Here is a 14,926-nt window from a genome sequence, read left to right as displayed (position 1 = left end):
TATAGAATAGAATAAGAAAATGCAGGTGACCTAGTAGTTAATGTTATGGTTGTTTTAGTGAATAATCATTGCACTGGTCCATGACACTTGGCTGGAAGAGGTACAAGCATGTCATTATTGTTAACCATTACCGCTGTACTGGTTTATTAATCAATGATACATTTGTCTTAAAAAATATACGCATTACATTATTGTTAACCATTACCGCTGTACTGGTCCACCAGTCAATATAAGATTTGTCTGGAAGAGGTACAAGCATGTCATTTTTGTTAGCCAGTCCACCAGTCAACAAAAGATCTGTCTTGAAAAGAGATAAGCGTATTGTTAATAACGTTAACCATTACCGCTGTACTGGTCCACCAGTCAACATAGGATTTGTCTGGAAGAGAGATAAGCGTTTCGATAATAACGTTAACCATCACCATTGCACTGGTCCACCAGTCAAAAAAATTTATCTTGAGGAGAGAGAAGCATGTCATTACCGTTAACCATTACCATCGTGCTGGTCCATTGATCAATGATATACCTGTTTTGAAAACAGCTGTTAATGTTTCAAGTGATCTAAACTCCTTGTAGTCAGTAGATCAATTTCTAGCTATAATAAAAACTTAGTATTTTCTGGTTCACTTGATTTGGGTGACTTTTATCGATTTCCCGTCTTGAGATGCATCGTCAACATTACATATATTATTATTGGTTGTTAGCTTTGTGATGTCTATAGGTTTTATTCTTAATAATGCTTAAACCTCCGTATTTTTCTCAGTCATACTTGATGATACTTAACGGAAGAAACTGTTTAGCTCTAAAAACACTAACATTGTGTTTAAAATAAATATTTAACTTCATTTAATCGCCAGTGTCTAGAATAATTCGAAAACGCAACGAAATTGTTAACGTTACGTATAGCATAATGATTAGTTAATTAGGACATAGTAGCACACAAGAAATGTCCTTAATTAAGTAATGCCGTAATTGTTATAATTGTGTTCCAAGTTCATTTTAACGAATCTGGAAACATGTTTATATCAGGAATCACTAAATAGCTCTAAAAATCTTCGTTTGGGTCAGGAGCACAACGAAGATGCCATGTTATCTTCTAAAAACTACAACACATTTAGTAAACAGCGTACAAATTATTTCTGTAAACAACCTAAACGAACAGAAGGACATTTCGGGTTTCGTGGGTGAAAAACAACAACAACGAATAGCCTCACCACTGTACGTTTGTATTAATTAACCTTCACAGCGCGCTACAAGGAAATGGAAAACCCAAACTAATCCAACGTTATGCACGAGACACGTAATGCAGAACATTAGTGGAGGAACTTTAGAGTATATGTGCACGAGGGTTCAACGTGTTGGAAAAAAGCTCTAGTTAAAACACAAAGTTTAATATTATTTTTATATAGTGGCTCTTTTTAGATAAACAGCGTTAATATAGAAACTTCAAAGTATGACAATTAAATAAAAGAACCTAAGGCGTCAATTAAGTAAAGTATTAAATATCAATAGTAGGACGACACCTCAATCGCATGAACCCTCATTTCGCCGCTATAAGAGCCTGGAATCACCTAGAATCTGTCTTCCTTGATTATATAGCAATTTATTCGACAAGTAAGTCCTGGCATGGCCAGATGGGTTGAGACGTTCGACTCGTAATCTGAGGGTCGCGGATTCGAATCCCCGTAGCACCAAACATGCTCGCCCTTTCAGCCTTGGAGGCGTTATAATGTGACAGTCAATCCAATTATTCGTTGGTAAAATAGTAGCCCAAGAGTTTGTTGTGGGTGGTGATAACTAGCTCCTTTCCCTCTTGTCTTACACTGCTAAATTAGGGACGGCTAGCGCAGATAGCCCTCGTGTAGCTTTGCGTGAAATTAAAAAAACAACAACAAATATTCGACAAGTTTGGTCTCCGACTGATTCATAGATGTTGGCAAAATAGCACTTTGACAAAGGCTTTATATAGATTCTAGTTAATTTGAGGTAGTAGAATGATTTAGTTAGAGGGCAAATAGCTGTAGATGCTTTATATTTTTATAGCTGAATAAACACACTAGATATTGGATGTTTATTCAGCTATAAACATATAAAACATTCTAGCTCTATAAACAGACAAGCTATAAACAAGGTGTGCCTGTTAAGTTATGTGTAATATAAAGTGCTCACAACAAGTTTTGTGGATGCTTTGTTTGTTTTATTTAAGCACAAAGCTACACAATGGGCTATGTGTGCTCTGCTCACCACGGGTATCAAAACCCGGTTTTTCGCGTTGTAAATCCGTAGACATGCGGCTGTGCCGTTTGGCGGGGAGGGGGCTGTGGTTACAGTCTTAACAGGTTGACGAAGTAGTGGAATTGAATCTAGGTAGCAGAGTAGAAAGTGTTTAGATAAAGATAGCACAGAACGTATCTAAGGAGTCTTTATTACGTAAAAGCGAACACAAAGTAGTTTATCTAAAGTTCAAAGTTCAAGTCGGCCAGTGGGCGGAGATTCCGTGTATATAATACGTCAACATGTTTGAACAGGCAATAATAATTAAATTAACGAATATAACTGTATGAATAGACCATGTCCGATATATAAAGAAATAATACAAAACGCGAGTACATTTAATGTTATTGCTTAAGAATGTTTGTTTTGAATTTCGCGCAAGGCTTCACAAGGGCTATATCTACGATAGCCGTCCCTAATTTAGCAGTGTCATCACTAGGCAGCTACTCTTTTACCAACGAATAGTGGGATTGACCGCCACATTATAACGCCCCCACGGCTAAAAGGGGCGAGCATGTTTGGTGTGACGGGGATTCGAACCCGCGACCCTCAGGTTACGAGTAGAGTGCCTTAACCATCTGGCCATGCCGGGCCCATTGTTCAAGTACTAGATTTTATTCCTGGTTAACCTAATGAATACAATACGCATGTTGACTTAATAAATATTAATTGTTCAAAATATGCAACTAGTTGTTTGTAGTAAAAACAAAGCCACACGATGAATCATTTGTGGTATGCCATCACGGGTATCGAAAACCGGTTTTTAGCGTTATAAGCTTTCAGACTTACTACTGAGTGGTAAATTATGTAACAGAGAAATAAACATTAAATAAAAGCGATTCCTTGACCAAGGTTAATTTAGACCAACTAATTTAACAATTAATTTCATTCGTGTGTGTGTGTGTGGCTTTAAGTTAAACTCAATGAAAAATAAGTATTCGAACAACAGACAAGTACACTTGAAAATTACATGATTACTTTACACATTGAAATAGCATGAACGCATACAGCTAACACATTACGTCTCTTGTTTCTCGTGCAACTGACAGCTATGTAGCCAGCTTGCCAAACGGTGACGAACAGTTTTGGTGCCTGTCCATACTGAGGCTTTTTGCTACTCAGTACGGTTCAGTTCGTTTGTAAAACTGTGTAAACAACAATGTTCGATTGGTAAATATAGGTGAGATTCAGTCTACCAGAGACTTGGCCAGTTCGGTAAAAAGAACTGAGTTTGTTTCGCTTGAAAAAGCTTATATGAACACTGGAAGGTCTGGTTGAGTGCTGACAAAATACGGAATCGAACCACAAAAACATTTCACAACGAACTACGCACGTTTATACTCAAACCAAGTGCGAACAAACTAGCAGTATCATCAAAGCAGAACTGAAAGTGCTAGAAACGGTTGCACCGTGACTAATGCCTCAGGATTATTCAGCTAGACATTACTATGAAATCAAAATAATGGTATCGAATAGAAGAAACGGGAATATACGCTTAACCAGGTCTTTTTTTCTTTGCATATATCCTGGTGGGCATTTAATAACACAAAATCTAAATTTTGACCTGGGACAAAGTAGCAGCAATGTTGGGCCAAAATATTAAAAAAAAAAAAGGTTTCGTTATGGTGCGACTTTAATTAATTAATGTCATTCTCGCGGGAAAATACCATTATCTAAGGAGCCCGGAATGTCCTGGCCGCATTTCAAGGTAGGTATTATACGTTATATGTCGAGACGTATTTTACTTCAACAGCGCTGCATATTCTTGAAATTTCAATACAGATACAAGAACATTGTATGTGTGAAATGTGTCTCAAAACACCAGTATATGAAGCCAGGCTTCATTCTTACAGTCTGTTATTGTTCGGGTTACGGATGAGGTGTGGAATTCTACGAAACCAGCATAATTTAGTGACAAGTGGCATATCTAATGATAGATTGAACATCATCTTAATTTTTGCATTGGTAAAACTGATTGAATGTAATATAGATGGTGCCCTTTCACTGACTTATCGGTTATTTATGCTTAAACATAGGCTTACGTTTAACGGCTAGCTTCTTTATGAGTGTGTGTGTTCTTATAGCAGAGCCACATCGGGCTATCTGCTGAGCTCACATAAGGAAATCGAACCCTTGATTTTAGCGTTGTAAATCCGTAGACATACCACTGTATTAGCAGGTGCTTCTTTGTGGGTATTTGGGTATGTTGAATTTTTAAACACCCAGGTGCATTGTATTAATAGACTGGTGAATTTAAAATTTGAATTAGATTTTGTAACCCTCACCTAAACATTCTTATAGCAAGTTTTTTGTTTTAATACAAGTAAAAGTTTTACTAGTAATTAATTCAATTTGACAAATATACATCAGGACTTTGGGAGTAATTCTGCTTTCTTTGTTGTAGTTGGATTTGCCAATTATATCTGATTGGGCAGGCGTTTGTAGATTTTTTTCTTTTATTAAACTAAATTTATTAATTCAGGATTGTATGATGTGAATGACATAATTGTAAGGCATTGTTTCTCACTGATATCCAAATTAGCACAGGAATGTAACGACTCGTTCTAGTCTCTCTGGTGTTTGGTTATATTTATGTGTATACCCGGGAGAGTCAGGTACACTCGACCTCTTTCTCCTTCCATGACTTTGTTGGAGTGGCCAGATTAATATATACTTCGATTTAAATACAGAATGGCTGGAGTGATATCATAAATTTAGTCTGGTCCTTTTCAGGACAATGTCCATTTATATTCTTCTTGATGGTTTTTTTTTTATTATTACTATTATTATTATTTAATAAGTCTAGAACGTAAGTGGCCTGTGTTATTTTATCTATATTCTAATACTACTATTATTATTTTTAATGATTTTGTCTTAAAGATCTAATGTATAGATTTAACGGGGAAAGGTGTTTAGATCTCTCTTCATCATATATCCAATACCTGTCTAGTTCGCATAACAACTCATTTTTTCGCCAATTTTTATCAAAATATTTTATTGTACTCTGTAGAAGTCTATCTGGTATTGTTTGTGTATTTGAGTAATTATGCATGAACTTTGATTAAGTGGTTTTAGGTACTCTGTATGCTGATGTAATTATTGTATTCTGTAATGCTTGGAGTTTGGTTTGAATTTGATTTACACTTACATTGATCCATGCAGGAGCTGCATAGTCTATTACAGGTCTAATGTATGACTTGTATATTTTAATGATGTTTTCTGGTGGTGTTCCGTAGTTTTTAGCAGTTAGACTCCTAGCATAGTTTATTCTTCGCCAAATATTACTTTTTATACTATTTACATGTTTTATCCATGTAGTTTCGAATCATATGTTAATCCTAAAAATTTTGCAGATGTAGCAGTCTGGAGGCGTTCCCCATTCATATAGATTTGCGGTTGAACTTTTTGATATTTCGTAGATTTTGAAAATATTACCAGTTGCGTCTTCGCTGTATTTATTTTGATTCTGTATTTTTCACAATATTCACATAATCTATTTAGTTGTGGTTGTAAGTTGGCGGCTGCTATTTTGGTGTAGGGGCACTTTTTCCAAATTGCTACATCATCAGCGAACTGAGACGCGTATCCATGGCTTGGATCTTTTAGTGGCATATTACTTACATACATGATGAAGAGAATAGAGCTAACCACCCCTCCTTGAGGGACTCCAGCTTCTGGAGTGAAGAACTCCGAGAAAGTTCCCTCTACGTTTTCTCTACATTTTCTATTTCCCCAAAAGTTTGATAACCAACGAATAATTCCACGCGGTAGTCCAATTTCATACATACGGAACCGAAGACCATTGTGCCATACAGTGTCGAATGCATTCTCGATATCGAGGAAGCAGGTAACAATGCATTCTTTATCATTAAAGCTGTTTATTATTGTTTCAGTTAGCCTAATTAAGTGATTAACCTAAATTTTCTAAATCCGTTTTGTTCTTCTGGTAATTTTGCATTATTCTCCAAAAAAGTGGAGAGTCTATTGCTTATTATTATTTCGAGAATTTTGCCTACACAACTGGCCATGCTGATCGGTCGATAATTGTTTGGTTTATTTGCTGGTTTTCCTTCTTTGTGGAACATTAAAATGTTTGCTTGCTTCCAAGAAACTGGGATGTATCTAGATTGTAGAGATAAATTAAATATTGCTAATAGGTGGTCAAATAATTTTGGAGTGCCTTTTTTGAGAAGTATTGCTTGTATTCCATCATTTCCTGGTGCTTTGTTTTTTTGTATTTTTGATTGCTTGTTCAAGTTCATTTTGTTTGATTGTTTTGGTGAGTAGTTGGGTATTGTAGTCATATGTTTTGTTTGTGTGGCTGTTTTTGATGTTGACTGGAAAGTTAACGACTCGACAATTCTTGTTTATTTGTTTTGAACTTCGCGCAAAGCCACAGGAGGGCTAGCTGTTCTAGCTGTCCCTAATTTAGCAGTGTAAGACTAAAGAGAAGGCAAATAAATGGTCATCACCACCCACTGCCAACTCTTGGGCTACTTTTTTTTTACCAATAAATGATGGGATTGACCAGACCTTACAACGATCCCACCACTGAAAGGTGTGCAGGGGCTTCGAACCCGCAACCGTCAGATCACGAATTAAGCGTCCTAGCCACCTCGCCATACCGTCTCCCCCCTTCGGGAACTTCTATCAAACTTTAAAATAAGAAAGCAAACCTTGTTTGCACTGATGAATTATTTAACAAGCAAATCATACACTGTGAAACAAAATTCCGATTTTTTTTTTTTGCAGTATCATATTTGATGGTTATTTGGTTCACTGACGATTAGGTTTATTGTTCACATACTTGTCAAAATATATAAGCTTCAGAAAATATGTTTGAAACACATGTAGAGTTTAATTGGTGTTCACTTGTATAAGGTTCGAATCCCCGTCGCACCAAACATACTCGACCTTTCAACCGTGGGGTCGTTATAATGTGCCATCAATCACACTATTCATTGGTGAAAGAGTAGCCCAAGAATTGACGGTGAGTGGTGATGACTAGCTGCCTTCCCCTCTAGTCTTACGCTGCTAAATTAGGGACAGGTAGCGCAGATAGTCCTCAAGGAGCTTTGCGCGAAATTCAAAAACAAACAAAACAATTATATGGAATATCATTTTAAAAGATAGACAAATAGATAAAGCATCGAACCTTGTACTAGGTAGGTTACTTGTTTGAAACCTGTACGATTTTATTACGTAACTTAGAAAACGAAAATGGAATAGTTAGTGTTACTTTAGTAAGTATTTCCATTTTTTAAAGGAAATGCTTAACAACAAAGGAAAAGTACTTGTTTTACATGTATATTTAGAGTCTCGCTTACATAAACACTGGCAGAAAACGAAACAAACAGATACGATTTAATTGCGTAATTCAGAAAATGTTATTTGTTTGTTCGAAGCACAAAGCTACACAAGTGTTGTAAGCCCGCAAATATCCCCTTGGGGAAGAGAGTAATTTAGAAAAAAAAACATGTAATAGTTAGGGTTACATTACTATTCCTTTAGTAAGTGTTTTCATATTTACAAACGTGATTTAAACCACACTACAAATGTACTTGTTTTATACATATATTTTGAGACACTCGCTTACGTAAACAATAGAGAACAAACCCCAGATACCCTGGGCACTTCGTGTAATAGGAAAAGTTCAAAGTTCTTTACTTTCTAAACATCAATACGAAAATCAGTCAGTCATTTTAACTTCGGGCCACTATTGCTGCAGCATATTGTCAGTCGCGCTTAAGACTTCCACCATCTGGAACATTTTGGCTTGCAGCGAACTGTCACGCGGGCTGCACGAAACTTCCAGTGTAACTTGATCAAGTACGTTAGGTGGCCGTGGAAAATACTGAACTGCGTAAAGATTGAAGGCATATAATTACCCTATTCTCTTAACGGTGCCCGCGCCCATCCCAAGAGCGCCGACATTGAACAACCTCTAAAGAAAAAATAGACTCGCCTAAGCCTCGTGCACCAGCAGTGACAGTAATCGTCCAGTGGCGGCTGTGGGCTGGAACAAAGACAGCCGATCAAGTGCTTACGATGCAGTTTACCAGAAGAGAGGGAAGGAAGTGACCAACTAAAGAGCTTAACTATCCCGTGGCATTAAATTCGGAACCACATTTTCTGCCGGAGCTGGTATCCGGTAAACAGCGTACCGTTTATTTTGAGCCGAGTACGAAGTAAATCAGATATCTGATTTACGTCTTCGTTACTGGGTATTGTTTCTTAACGGCATATATGTCAACAACCTTAAAATAACCGAAGTATCGTTTTTTCTTTATCAGTTTCCTTGTCTAAATGCAGAACTCCGTCACTTCTTATTCCTCCTCACTTTACTATTGCTGATTTCACAAACTGTTCTTATCAAATGACATAGAATAACTTCAATGATATTTTTAAAACCCACATAACCGGAACAGAGTCAGTAAATATTCGAAAGACTGCTTAAACAGAAAGTAAGCTGGTTGGTTTATACAACAGTTCTTGGTATGGAACACAAGCTGATTGGTTTATACAACAGTTCTTGGTATGGAACATAGGACGTCGTAACATTGGTTTCGAAAAATTGTCTTCATACACGATGAAAAGTTCTGGACTTTGGAAAGAAGTGAGGGCTGTATGACGACATTATCACAAAGGTGAGTAGAACAAACCTTACTTAGTGACAGGTTTATGTCAATCACATGACTGTTTTGTTTTGTTTTTGCTGACGTCATAGTAATTAGTATGCCGAAGACAATATGTTTCCCGGTTGAGAAATCCATTAGCGCTGTTGATCCACTACGGAAAATAGAATTAGAAGTATACACAGTTGTGATGTGTTACAAATAATTTGAAAATGAAGATAATTCTATTCGGTGTATAGTATGAATATATACCAAATATCTTGTTAGCGGCGGACACTTGCAGTGAAATTATATCGGAGCGGGTGTATCAGGTCTTTTTTAGAGATACGAGTAGCGATTATACAGGGTGTTCGGAAAGTCACTGTGCATTTATATATAGTTAGTAACAGACATGTTTCAATATAGAATACAGGAGGTAAATGTGAATAACAATTATAAACAATGTTGAAAGTGACCCCCGTTGGCATCAATACAGGCCTGGATCCTTCCTATTTTGTTTCTAAACACCGCTATCAGTTGCTGGCTTGAAATAGACTGAATAAAATATGATTACAAAACTGCACAGTGACTTTCCAAACACCCTGTATGATACTAATATTTATCCTGATACTGGTTTGTAAGTGACATAACCAAAATTGTTCATAATGCTAATGACAGAACTAGCGCATCGACCATTATTATGTCTGTCCCACTCCAGCCGGTATGATCAGCTTTCGCATTGGCTGAAAGGCCTCGTCCTCACCGGCTATGGCAAATTAATTGTGTTTGACACGTCCTTTTTTGTTTTCACTCACAAGTTCCTAGAATATATATTTATCCAATAAATCCTGTTGTAATGTTATCTAACAAGTTAAAACGTGCTAAACAGTTTTCATTTAAAGTAACATAGTAAATAAACAGGTATACTTCATGTAAGTTGGAATAAACCGAACGTCGTTGGTTAACGTCTTTCACAAACATCAGAATATATCGTTAATAATAACAACGGACAGTGCATCGACGTAACAGTGTCCAACAAAAACAAATACTTTAACTTACACTGTGGTACAGATTAAGGAGAAAAGGTACAAACATATATTGCAAGATTTTGAAACGGAGTCAATCACTCCAAATTGTACAATATTTTTAAACTTCTATTGTTCTTCCATTGAAAGGGGATTAACATACTTTTTTCTTTTCACTGTTTCTAGAGAACGAACTCAATTACATATGTAATATAGCTGTTACAAGGTTTCTAATAAACAGAATCAGTCACACGTGTGGTATACCTGTTATAACAAAGTTTCTAGGAAATTAAGTTAGTAATAGTTGTGATATACGTGGTCCATGACTTTAGGTTTTGTTCACGGTTAAGGATAAAGCTAAACAATGAAGTATCTGCTGTGCCTATAGCATGTATCGAAGCCCGAGTTTTAGCGTTAAATCCCTGCAAACTTACTACCGAATCCCTAAGGATGGGCTTATAAGGTACAAAATAAATTGTATGTATGATGCACCCAAACCAGTAGCCAGGTCTGTAAGCAGGGTAGAGAGAATCTGTTTTAGTCCAAAGTATAGCTTGTTTTATGTATAACTTTTCATTGAAACCTTCGTTTCCTCACATATGCACAATTTTACAAAACCAATTATACAATAAAAGGGCATCATATCAAAGAAAGAAAACAACAAATATTAATACATAAAGCCAGGGAACTCCAGTAGGAATGTGTGTGAGAGTTTCTTTCTCAACTTCCAAACCCCTATACCCTGCTACGGGCTTAACATACCTGTTATAAATGGTATCTAAAAATAGAATCAATCGCATATATGATATACTTGCTACAAGTTTTTTCAAGTAATAGTGTGTCTGTCTTGATATTTCGAAGAGACAAAGTAACCATGTGTAGTATATGTGGTAACATATTACTGAATTGTATATTTAATCCATGTTTTATCTTATTGTTCTTATTGTTGTATATAATAGGTTACATGTTTTTGTTTCATTGTTTTTTTATACACTTTTTCTGCTATAAATACTTCGTGATTTGAGTGTTTATCAAAATATTCTGGATTTTCTGCAGTAGAAATACATTACTGAACGTATATCTTGGAAGTAACTTGATGCAGTAATCAAACTACACACTAAAGAATGCGTTGAGTTTCTTATGTATCTTGCTTTGTAACATTTGGCTCGTCGTTTAGGCGTGTTGTAGCCGTGGAACCTTTTTTTCACAGCTAGGATCTTATTCGAAACGGGTTCTTGCCGTTGCTAATCGCCGAGACAATCCATTGAACCTTCAGAGACAAGGCGACTCTCTCAGGCACGCTTCACGCTGTTCGGGAACGCCTGGGTTGCTTTATACAGCCTCGAGATGTGGTGTTGCTGAAGCCAGTGAGTGACTCCAAAAATATTAGGGAACAATTATCGGGAGAAAAATGAAAGCATATAACCCTGGTGTTCGCTTGGGTGTGGAAAGTGTTTAATCGGATGAATAAAAACCATGGAGACAAGTTTTCTGAACCGAGGCGCGCTAGTGATCGAGACGGATCAGTGGTCGTTTACATATAGTGTGTCATTTCCGGGCATGCGTCATCACGTCATTTTGTAATTTATGTAACATTTTTTGTTAGAACTGCTATTCTGCAGTTATCCTTTCTTTTATCTTTTTTCTAGCATATCAGTAAAGTCTCACAGAAAGAAGGCTTAAACTTTTCGTTGTGTTTAATTCTTCGTTCTTGTGAAAGTTTAGTGTTAGATGTAATGGAAACCAGACTATCATGGCCTGTGTCACTTCACTTCCAGTGTATGGATCGTGGCTTCGAATCTCGCACCCAATATGCTCGCCCCTTTTAACTATGGGGATATAATTTTATTGGTAAAGAGTAGCCCTAGAATTTGTGGCAGGTACTGTGTACTTGTTGCCTTTGGTCTGGTCTGTCACTTCCTAGTTAGGGGTACTTAGAACAGATGACCCTCGTGCAGTTTTACACGAAATTCAACGAACAGTAACTGACTTGCTTAATTAGGCAACAAACTTACAAATTCCGATTAACTATAAATAATCGTGCGCTCTGCATTTCTTACGTGTTAATAGCAGTGCTTTGACTTCACACATTACCATTAACCAGTTTTTAATAACAAACATCTCTCTCGTTGTTTGAGTATACATTTTATATACCCAGGAGGGTCAGGTGCACTTGACCTCTTCCTCCTTCCTTTTCCTTGTTGGTGTGAACTGCTCAGTATATTAATAATTTATACATGAGGGCCCGAGTAAATGTGGATTACTCTGGCCTCTTTCAGGGCAATGTCCATGTATAGAGCACCATTAGTTCTTTCACTGAGGTCGAGTTCATAGATGGCTTCTTTTATTTTAGCACTTAATTAGTATTATTATTTATGTTTTTATGTAATTATATCTTAATGATCTAATAAGTTAATCGGAGAGAAATGATTAGGACTATCTTCATCATATATGCAGTACCTGTCGAGTTCACATAATAATTCATTTTTTTCTAAAATTTTTTATCAGTATATTTTATTGTACTACGTAGGAGTCTATGTTATTGTTGTTGTGTTTGAATATTTATGCATAAACTTTGAAGAGGTGGTTCTAGGTACTCTGTATGCTGTCGTAAGTAGTGTATTTTGTAATGACTGTAGTTTGGTTTTCAATTGTTCTTTACCGACATTAATCCATGCTGGAGCTACATAGTCTATTACAGGTCTTATATACGTTTTGTATATTTTAAGAGTGTTTTCAGGTGTTGCTTTACTGTTTTTGCCAGTTAGACTCCTTGCATAGTTTTTCTTCGCCAAATTTTAGTTTTTATATTATTTACAAGATTTGACCATGTAAGTTTAGAATCATACGTTAATCCTAGAAATTTTGCAGATGTAGCAGTCTGTAGAAGCGCTATATTCATGTAAATCTGTGGTTGTGCTTTCTGGTGTTTCGTTAACTTTGTAAATGTCACTAGTTCGTGTTTTTGCTTTGTTTATTTTAATTCTATATTTTTCACAATATTCACATATTCTGTGTGGTTGTGGTTGTATGTTTGTGGCTACTATTGCCGATGTTGGGGCACTTTTCCAGTTTGCTAGATTATCAGCGAACTGTGATGAGTATCCATAATTTGGATCTTTAACTGGCATATTGTTCACATACATGAAGAGAATAGCGCTAGCCACCCCTCCTTGAGGGATGCCGGTTTCTGAAGTGAATAAACCCGAGAAAGTTTACTCTACATTGTCTGTTTTCCAAAAAGTTAGAGAGCCAGCGAATAATTCCATTCGATAGTCCCATTTCATTCATACGGAACCAGAGACCATTGTAACAACCATCTGTAAAGTTTAGCTTGTTTGTTTTGAATTTCGCGCAAAGCTACTAGAGGGCTATCTGTGATAGCCGTCCCTAATTTAGGAGTGCAAGACTAGAGAGAAGGCAGCTATTTATCACAACCCACCGCCAACTCTTAGGCTACTCTTTTACCAACGAATAGTGGGATTGACCGAATATTATAACGCCCCCACAGCTGAAAGGGCGAGCATGTTTGGTATGATGGGGATACGAACTTGCGACCCTCGGATTATGAGTCGAATGCCTTAACCACCTGGCCTTGTCGGGCCCCATGGTAAAGAGAAGTTAAAATCAAATATGGAGACCTGTTATGTTCAATAAAAACTGCCCTGCTCTTGTTAGCCTCAACATATTTGGTACAATAAATGTACTTCTATTAAGTTAACTGTATTGTAGCGTCAGACCAACCGAATTGGGTATTACCTTAAGACTTCATTCACCAAATACACTAAAATAAGGCAAAATCATAAATAGAAAAAAAGAGAATCCTCAATAGCCGCGGTACTTGAAATTCCTTTAGATAGGATTAGAGTAAATCTTCTTCATTGCCTATATTTTGTGCGTCAGTTATAGCACGCGTGAGGCGGAAGTATACTCAATTCGATTTCTATTACTCATCAACTTATCTTAAAGTTGATTTTTTTAAATGCACGATTAGAGTAAATTCATCTATGAAACCTTGGATGTAGTCAGATACATCATACATCATTCGATAGAGTTTGACCTCCTGCGACCAAAACTTTAATTAGATCTAAATCGGTCAAGAGATAAGGAAGCTACGAGTTAGAAGTTTGTACTTCTAAAACCGGGAGCCATTTTATAAGCCCATATGCTGCGGCTAAAAATCCATTGAAACTATGTGAAGGTAATTTAAGAATGTGAGTGATTAGTGTATTGCTCTAGAAAGAGAAATAAAACTAAATAAGAAAGGTCATAGGATAAGCAAATTCTTGCTAAAAGGCCTTATTAAAATAAAATGATAAAAAAAACTCTTCCACCAAAATTGATGATTAGACGCAAAGAAACAACACTAATACTTGCTAATGACTTAAAAACTAATGACATGCTAGCAGTTAAAGTTTTCATGGCATAAACGCTTAAAATTAAAATTAAACAATAAGAAATTTGCATATGTTAGTTTTCGACACAAATAAATCATTTTATTTAGAATCCCCATCACACCAAACATGCTCGCTCCCTTTCAGCCGTGAGGGCGTTTAATGTGACAGTCAATTTCACTATTCGTTGATAACAGAGCAACTCAAGAGTTAACGGTGGGTGATGATGACTAGTTGCTTTCCCTTGAGTCTTACATTACTAAGTTAGGGACGGCTAGCGCAGAAGGCCACGTGTAACTTTGCGAAACTTTGAAAAACAAACATTGTCTTTCTATATGAAAAGGTTCTCTTATAATCTTTAGTCTTTTATAGCAAAGCCATTTTAGTCTACCTGCTGAGCGCATCGCTTGGAAATGAACCAAGAATTTTAGTGTTGCAAGTCCTTATATTTATTGTTGGCCCACTAGGAATAAGAAATTTCACTTTTTAATGTTGAAATCTTGACCACAATTTTTTTTTTTTCAAATTCAAAAATACATCACAGTTTGATCTGATAATTATAACGTAGCTATCCTCGAGTATATTAAGCTCTTATCATAAAAACGAAGGTTTCTATTAT

The 14,926-nt window shown here is 36.4% G+C and overlaps 1 protein-coding gene across 4 annotated transcripts in view; it reads left to right on the top strand.

Moving 5' to 3' along the window:
• Positions 1-3,857: 3,857 nt before the first annotated feature.
• The window catches only part of LOC143245163 (uncharacterized), a 49,786-nt gene continuing 38,717 nt past the window's right edge, over positions 3,858-14,926 (top strand). For 3 of the 4 annotated variants that reach the window (XR_013025490.1, XM_076491208.1, XM_076491187.1), the window contains exon 1: positions 8,324-8,921. The gene's annotated coding sequence lies outside the window, so the exon portion shown is untranslated. Of the gene's footprint in view, positions 3,983-8,323; positions 8,922-14,926 lie in introns of those variants that run through there. The other variant, XM_076491197.1, reaches the window with a different exon arrangement.

Source organism: Tachypleus tridentatus, chromosome 1, assembly GCF_004210375.1.
Source record: "Tachypleus tridentatus isolate NWPU-2018 chromosome 1, ASM421037v1, whole genome shotgun sequence".
NCBI classification, from domain to species: Eukaryota; Metazoa; Arthropoda; class Merostomata; order Xiphosura; family Limulidae; genus Tachypleus; species Tachypleus tridentatus.
Note: the sequence above shows the minus strand (reverse complement) of the source record. Positions and strands in the feature narration are given on the sequence as shown.